General features: G+C 45.6%; 1 non-coding gene across 1 annotated transcript; it reads right to left on the reverse strand.

Moving 5' to 3' along the window:
• Positions 1-304: 304 nt before the first annotated feature.
• On the reverse strand, positions 305-411 carry LOC123462495. The gene has a single exon (XR_006638313.1). It is a non-coding gene; the product is annotated as a U6 spliceosomal RNA (small nuclear RNA).
• Positions 412-9,031: the final 8,620 nt, after the last annotated feature.

The raw sequence follows: 9,031 nt of genomic DNA on the forward strand, positions 1-9,031 counted from the left end.
AGACCTGCCCCGGGGGGTCACCGCGGTGATGGCCAACAACTGTCAGTGGGAAGGGATGGGGACTCCTCTAGCAGGGAGGAGGAGTGGACTGGCAAGAGACATGAGAAAACCTATGTTTGGAGAAATGTTATGTACTAGGGTGGTAATTACATGGGTGTATGTTTTTAAAAACATATCAAAACATACCTCAGTTAAAAATGAAAACAGACAATTCCATCAGTTATTGGAGGGCTTTGTCAGGGAAGTTCAAATTACTAGAAAATGCCTTGCTGATAGAAAACACTTCCACAGAGATTTTTTTTTTTTTTTTGCTTAACATGTAGAGAATTTGCGTGTCATCCTTGCGCAGGAGCCATGCTAATCTTCTCTGTATCGTTCCAATTTTAGTATATGTGCTGCCGACGCGAGCAACATGTAGAGAAGTCAGGGGAAAACATGTAAGTTTGGAGGCTGACAACCAGCTGTGTGAACTTGGCCAGCTCCATGTAACTTCCTGAGGTGGGGCTTGCTTTCTCAAAAGCGGTGATAGAAACAATACCGTGCTTGCTGGAGCGCGTGTGCATATTGAGGGCCCCGTGGCACACAGCCCCTGATCAGCAGATCCCCCGAAGCCCCTTGTGCAGCAGTGGCTTACACACGCAGTTTTCTGAAACTTACCAGGACAGACCCTGGCTCTAAAGGGTTTTGGTTTCTCTCAAAATGCTTTCTGTATGCAGACAATGACGCTCCGCCTCCCTCTTTGTGTGGGATTCAGCAGAAGGTAGGGATGGAGACTTCTCTCTCTGGGGCTATTTCAAAAGCCTCCTATGAGGTCTACTCACAGCTGCCCTCACCTCTCCCCGGGAGCTGCCCGACTTCCCTTCTAAGCACTAAGAGTCCTGCTACCCCCACTGCTGCCACCTTCCTCCTCAAAGAGTCCCGGTTCAGCCCTGTCACTTGTCCTGGCTCCTCACTCTCCACGAGATTAGCCATATTTTACAGTGTAAAATACTGGGCTCGTAAGTTTTATAGCACTCAAAAAAGTTGTTAAAAGCAGCATCCATATATTATATTCTCTAGCGAACCTCTTGTTTTGCTGTGTGAATAATGCGGTATATGTGTAATATAGGCACATGTATGGCCTATGAGGTGCCCCATGCACTTGCCTACAGCAGGGTCTGCTCACCTAAGTGGTCGGAGGGAACATCTGCTGTCCTGCTCCATTGCTCTCCCCTGGTCTTGTTTGAGCCACCGTCTTACTGATGCCAGAGCTTGCTGGGTTTGGTGTTTGTTTTGGTTTTGGTTGGTTTGAGAGCTCCAGCAATTCTTGGGTTCCTGCTCCTCTACTGGATTGGGTGGCCACACCCAGTTGTTCATGTGAATCCTGGGCATTGAACTCAGGCCACCTCAGGCTTCATGCTTGCACAGGAGGTGCTCTTGACTGCTGGGCCATCTTTCCAGCCTTTTCGTGAACATTTTACGAACTTTTTAGATGTGATGACTGCATTAAAATCTTACAGAGAGCAGAGCTGAGCTGAGAATGCAGCTTAGTTTGTTTACATCTTTAGGAGGATCACAGAGCTTCTGAGGTTCACTCATTGACACCTGGGATTCCATGGTAAAAATTCCCATTCTAGAGTGACCTCGGGTTACTAAGGAATGCCTAATTACAAATTCACATCTTCTCCACCATGACAATAGCCCCTCTTATCACAGGAGACATAGTTTCAAAGACCCATTGGAGGCCTGAAACCACAGAATGTACCAAACACTTTATATCTGCTGTGTTTGCCACATGCACACACACCTATAATAAAATTTAACTTACAAATTAAGGCACATTGAGAGATCAATAACAAAAATAATAAAATAGAGTAATTATGACAATATAAAATCACTAAGAACTTATAAATTATCTATTTCTGGAATTTTGTACTTGACATTCTTAAACCATTGTTAGCCACAGATAACTGAAGCTCAGAAAAATTAAGACATAGATAATAGGAGATTACTATAGCTAAATAAAAAATATTAGCATCTAATCAAACATTTCATTTGTTAAATAACTAAAAGGACATTGCAAAGTTCTTCCACAAACACATAAAGAATCCAGAACTGTGCATGACACACGACAAGCAATTGACATACATTCTCTGTTGACATCAGTACTTGAAGCACTTGGTGAGGTGGTAAAAGTAATCATGACTACCACTATCGTTACTTGAGGGCTCTCCTATGCCAGTCCATGGGCCGTGTTATAATATCATCCGTAGCCAACCACCTTGCCAAGAAGGTGTTTGAAGTTAGTTTTGTATTTTGTCAAAGTAAAATATACTCACAGATAAAATTCAAATGTGGAAGGCACGAAACAATATGACGCAGTTCTTTCCCCATGTCCACCATCGCTACTTCCAGCCCTTCTAGTTGTTTCTGCCTTTTAAACAGGCCCATGGTGCTAAACTAGTTCTAGGCACCGTATGCTGTTTCATTGATCAACTTAGACGTGATTTGCCTACTTCCTGAACTTTTTTTTTTTTTTTAAATTTTTTTTTTGGTTCATTTTTTATTTATTTATTTGAGAGCGACAGACATAGAGAGAAAGACACATAGAGGGAAAGAGAGAGAATGGGTGCGCCAGGGCTTCCAGCCTCTGCAAACGAACTCCAGACGCGTGCGCCCCCTTGTGCATCTGGCTAACGTGGGACCTGGGGAACTGAGCCTCGAACCGGGGTCCTTAGGCTTCACAGGCAAGCGCTTAACCGCTAAGCCATCTCTCCAGCCCCTTCCTGAACTTTTTATCTGCAACTACATTCTAGGTCTCTTCTTCCCTTTACCTGAACTTTTTATCTGCAACTACATTCTAGGTCTCTTCTTCCCTTTACCTTTAGAAAGGTTAGTTTTCCTTGAATCCAGTTTTGCTATGACATTATTTTGCTTATGCAAAGATTCAGGAATGTCGAGTAAGTGTTGAGCACACTGTAGTTTTCTTTCTTTTTTTGCATGTGTATGTGTGGTGTGCAAGTATGTATGCATGTTTGTGTTTGTGTGGGCACATGGGTGTGTGTGGGTGCAGGTGCACCAGTGTACATGTGTGTAGAGGCCAGAGGTGAACATTGGGTGTCTTCTCAGGACTCCTCCACTTGATTTGTTGATACAGAGTCTCTCACTGAACCCAGAGATTCATTGATTTGGGGAGACTAACTGGCCAGAGGGTCCCAGGAATCCGCTGTCTCTGCCTCCCAAGCTCTGGGCTTGCAGGTGTATATTGCCATTCCCATGAGTGTTGGGGATCCAAACTCAGGCTCCATACTTACATAGTGGGTGCTTTACAACCCGAGGCAGCTTTCTAGCACTATAGTGTCTGGAATTATGTGAGTTCTGGGGATCTAAATTCAGACACTCCTATTTGAATGGCAGGTGTTTTGTACACTGAGCCACGTTCCTAGTTTCTGGACAGTTAGTTTGAATGTCTTTCCAGATAGCTTTTTCAGGTTCCCAGTGGATTTTCAGAACTCTTTCCCCTGGGGAGTTCCACTCTGATGTGGGTCAGACTCAGGGCTAGAATGGACAGGAACCCTGCCACCCAGTGACAGTGCTATCACCAGTTGGAGCAGTACTGTGCTGTGACGCTCAGGAATCGTGGGCAGGGAAGGCCAAGGAGGCTTCCATGGTGGCATGCATACTGAGCTCAGGCCAACCATAGGTCAGAGAACAGGCTGGCTTTCCTGAGAGAGGGTTTGTCTCCCTCAAACAGGGAGGGGTGGGAAATTGCAGTCCGTTCAGTATAGTGAGTGGTCCAGGGTTAGCCTCTAAGCAATGTGTGCATGGCTGGGGTGTTTACATGGTGGGCCACATGGGTCACTGTCCTCCCAGAACCACACTCAGAATGAAGAGCTACAAATAGCAGGCAGTTGAGGCCAATGGGTTCTCCTTGGCTTCAGACGAAAGCGGGGAGGGCGTGGATGGCCACTGTTGCAGAGAGGAGTTGCTCATTCAGAACTTCCTGGTCAGGGTAACAGAGAAGGCATGACGGGCTGTGCGTGGTCTCTGGAATCCCACTGGAGTCAGGTGACTAGGCTTGCATTTAGTTTAATTTATTTATTTTTCTTTTATTTATTTGAGATAGGGGGGCGAAGGGAGGAAGGGAGAATGAGACACATGTGCCATTATGTGCATCTGGCTTATGGCTTATCTGGCTACTGGGGAATTGAACCTGGGTCCTTGGGCTTTGTAGGCAAGGCCCTTAACTTAACCTTAGATCCCCAGAACTCACATAATACCAGTTAAGCCATCTCTCCAGCCCCCTCTTTTTATTTTATTTGTATCTGAGTCCTCCCATGCCCTGGGACACAATATGGTCCTGAGGTTGACTATGACCAAGAAGTGGCCAATTTGACTCCTTTGCTGCTCAATATCTCTCTCCCTCTCTCTCTCTCTCTCTCTCTCTCTGTAGCATTTCACTCTAGTCCCATACTGGCCTCAAACTCACAGTGATCCTCTTACCTCTGCCTCCCAAAAGTGCTGGCCTTAAAGGTCTGTGCCACCACACCTGGCTGGCTGCTTTGCCTCCGTGTCTCCTAACCCCATGTGCCACCCCATCCTGAAGGTGGCTCTCCTTGCTGTAGGACTTAGCTCCTGATTATTAGATTCACTCTCTTCCACAGACACGTCAGATAGTGGACTTCACACAGTAGTCAGACCTGGCCCCAAAGCACACCCTGGTTGTAATCCAGATCTGATATGGGGCAGAATCAGTGTGCCTGGTGCTCTGAGGACGTCCTTGTGTCTATATTGAAGGCTTGTGTCTGTCTGAGAACTCGAGGGAAAGAAAGCAGTGTCTGAGGGAGCTTCCTCCTCACAGGTGGGAGAGTGCTGAGAGCAAGCCCTCCACTTTGAAGTGCATCATTCAGTCAGCAACTATTTTGTGAGCATCTGCCCTGTGTTCTAAGAGCCAAGGATATAACAATAAAATAGAAAGCTTTTCTTTGGTGCTTACGTCCTAGTGGTGGGAGAGGCGATGGACAGATATGTAACGCATAATACGCTAATGGAGGGGTTGGATATGGTCTAAGTGTATCCCCCAGGGGCTCACAGGTTGAAATTCAATTCCCACTGTGAGGCATTTGAGGTGGTAATTCAATCTGTTGTTTGAAGGCCAAGCTTTAGGAGGTTGTAATTTAAGCCTTTAGGAGGTTGTAATTTAAGCAGTTACTTGTAGATGGAGCTGTGAGATGTTGTAATTTAATCTGTTGTTTGGCGGTGGAGCTGTGTGTCCATCTTGGACTGCCAACCTCCAGAACTGTGAGAAACACACTTCCTCTACTTCCGCTGCTAGCAAGCTGCTCTGAGTACTCCATGTTCTTAAAGGAGCAGCCCAGACTGGCCTGAACCCCTGACATTCCTACAGGCAGGCACCACAACCAGCAGCCCACGTATCTTGTTACGGCAACTCAACTCAAACTAAGTTTGTATTAATTTCATATTTACATTGTTTTATTCTTCAGGCCATAAATTTGGATATTCTGCTAATGAAATATGAAGAGATCTACCTATCAAGGTGTGAGAACAGATTTCTAAGGTGTGCCTTATTCATTTCCAAATGGGAGCTGGCAATCTGTCCACTGGCAATGGGAGGAAAACCCCTTTGGCTCTCCGCCTTCTGAGGACTCGCAAAGTAACCGTGAAAGCTTTTGAGAGCAGCCTTCTCCCAACAGGGCAAACACAGACTGGAATTGTAAAACTGTGGATCACTGTCTCGTTCTAAGTCATGTGAAATAGTGACTTGCAGGCTGTGCCTATCCTGGGCGAGTCCATTCTGAGTCCAGATGCAATGATAGGGTGACTCTGCACCTCTCTGTGCATGTATGTACAACTTCCTGTCCAGCAACACTCACTAGATACACACTGACAGATGATGTGTTCCTAAAAGTAAGAAAGTACCACCAGGGAACCTACTGAGGTAGACTGGGGACGCATGGACACATGGGTGCATAAAACCATATCAGAAAACCCTGGCCTGGCACCACACCAAGCTTGCCTCCCCTTCACCTGGACCTGATTCTGCTGTGGTGAAGGCCTTGCTGACCTGTCATCCTACCACCCCAGTATGTGTCCAGAGGACAGAAAACTCCCCAACTCTCCCCAGGGCTTTGGCTCAACATGATCCCCTCAGCTTGGCACAGCCCACTTAAATGGCAGTCAGTCCATCCATCCATCCTCCAAACTCATTCTTTCCCTCACCTTGGTCCTAGCCTTGCCTCTGTCTTAGCCTGGTGCACCCAGCAGCTCTCTGACTGGATTAGTTAGTATTTTACCTAACCACCTGCAGTGACTGTCTTTGTATCTCTTTCAGCTTTGTGCTTCTGCCTTCGGTAAGGCCTTTTTGATCCTTTTGTAGCCATTCTGTTATTTACCTACCTCCATACAATCTATATAACACATCTACATTACTGCATGGGACACAATATGATCTGAGAGTTGATATTACTAATTAAGATTAGAATAAAGGAAGCCCGTGATTACCAGTGGCCCGGCTGTCAGGGGAAGTTAGGTAGCTTGTGAATTTATTGCTATTCAATAACATTCTAACATTATGGAAAAGACCACGTATGTGTTCATAACACAAACTTTTCCCAAAGTTAAAGTCAACTAACTGCCAATACTGGGCTGCATGGCTATAGGTGAACCCAGGACATGTCACACTGGCTGTGCTCATGGATGTCATTTATATCCACTTGATGAATATGAAACACTTGCCTCCTTTTGGGAGCAGTCAGCTGTCATGGACTGCGTCCTCACATAGTGCTCATAGAGGAGCCTAAGTTACTTCCCCTTCAGCACATCAGCACACACATGCACACTCACTCTCATATACATCATTACACACACACACACACACACATTCTTATGTGCATACCCTCAGACATCCCTCATATATATGCTCTCTCACAAACAGACACACCCCCTCACACACATTCACATTCTCTCACACACATACTTACGCCCTCTCTGACACACACACCACCATACTGCCCTCCCCCATACCTTCTCTCACGCACACAATCACAAACGCTTATATCCACTCTCTTAGACACACACTCACACACACACCCTCATCACGTATTTTCACACACACACACACACCCTCTCATATTTACTGACCCGCACTCATACCGCCTCATCCACATTCTCTCTGTCAGTTCACTAGGGGGATAGGCTTTTGCTGAGTGGAAAGAACTCAACATTGACAATTACAGAGCGCTTTCAAGAGGAAAAAAAAAAAAATGATCCGTGCTGCTGAGCTGTAACTCTATTCATATATTTGACTGACAACTAATAGCAAAATAGCCCCAGGGCTTAATCTTAACTTGGCAAACTGCTAAGTTTAAAGACAAGTTCAAGTTCAAGTCAAAGACTCTCTAGGAAGAAAAAGCAAGCCCTAAATTAAGAGTCAAGTCACAGGAGGCTTCCATAAAGGACAAGGTGAGAAGGATCTTTCAATCTGACAAGCTAAGGCTAAAAAGGATGATCAAATTCTACAGGACCCGAGGGGGGGAGGTGACAAGCAGGCTGGCGCAGCACGCCACGTTGGTTTACTTGGCATTTCCTTTGGTACTTCCTTACTTGCCTCCATGTTTTAAGGCCCAGCTAAAGGGTAGTTTTCTCCAGGCCTTTCCCACTAACCTCTGTATTTCTCCGGGGCAGGAAGACTATATTCCTCAGGCCTGAGTCACAGCCAGACTTGTGGCTTGTGCTAAAATAAGTTGTTGAACAAATGAACAAATAAATGCAGAACAGTGAGCAAAGGGCAAGGAAGGAGGCCCGTCCTGTGTGCACCCTGTGGAATGTGACTGTCTGCAGGACACCCTTTGTTTGTGACTATCCAGTAGGGCACACTCTGTGGCCTATGACTGTCTCACAGGACATATGCTGTGTGTGTGACTGTCTCACAGGTGTACCTGTGAGTCTTCATGGGTACACCCTTTAGAGTGTGACTGTCTCACAGGGTACACCCTGTGTTGCTGGGAGCGGTAGCTGCTCTTTGACCGTGGGAACTGCAGCTGGTCTTGGATCTCCGGGCACAGAGGCCTTATCGTACGGCCTTGGTGAAGCACACTTCAGACACAGAGGCATTAACGGCCTTGGTGGAGCAGACTTCAGACATGAAGGCATTGTTTTGAGAAAGTTTCATTTTCTGTATATAAGCTTTTGTCTGCCTGAATAAACCTGAGCCTTGATCAGAACTTGTCTTGGCTCCATTCCTTGTGTTGTTGTCTCAAATCCATTCCCACTCCCTCCTTCGGGATCTGTTTGGATTGTGCCGCAGGCCGGCACAGCGTGGCACCCAAACAGGGACATTAAAATCTTTTTTAAAATATCTGACAAACTATAAGTTACCTCATCAGAGGGAGTGCTGTTGTTTTTAATAATCCTCTATGTACGGTGACCTAGAACAAAATATCTGGTGAATTCACTCCTGCAAAAGACATCCAACTTTTCCTTTTTAATTTCTTTTTTATTTATTTATTTATTTATTTATTTATTTGAGAGCAACAGACACAGAGAGAAAGACAGATAGAGGGAGAGAGAGAGAGAATGGGCACGCCAGGGCTTCCAGCCTCTGCAAACAAACTCCAGAAGCGTGCGCCCCCTTGTGCATCTGGCTAACATGGGACCTGGGGAACCGAGCCTCGAACCGGGGTCCTTAGGCTTCACAGGCAAGCGCTTAACCGCTAAGCCATCTCTCCAGCCCTCCTTTTTAATTTCTATGCTCAGGTTTTTGATTTCCTTGAAATGGTTCTCTAGAAGAGAAAGGAATATTACCTGCATCCATCTCATCTCTTTAGTTACAAAGTCATAAACACGACATAACTAGCAAGCACAATGAACACACACACACACACACACACACATACACAAACAAAAAGAACAAATTCTCCTGATAAACAAGCTTTGCCTAGAGATTTTCAATCATCTACTGCTAGAATTTTCCCTGCCTTGCTCTATAAACCAAGGGCTTGTTTCATTAACAAAATCAAAAAATTTGCTTAAA

This window comes from Jaculus jaculus, chromosome 7 (assembly GCF_020740685.1).
Source record: "Jaculus jaculus isolate mJacJac1 chromosome 7, mJacJac1.mat.Y.cur, whole genome shotgun sequence".
NCBI lineage: Eukaryota > Metazoa > Chordata > Mammalia > Rodentia > Dipodidae > Jaculus > Jaculus jaculus.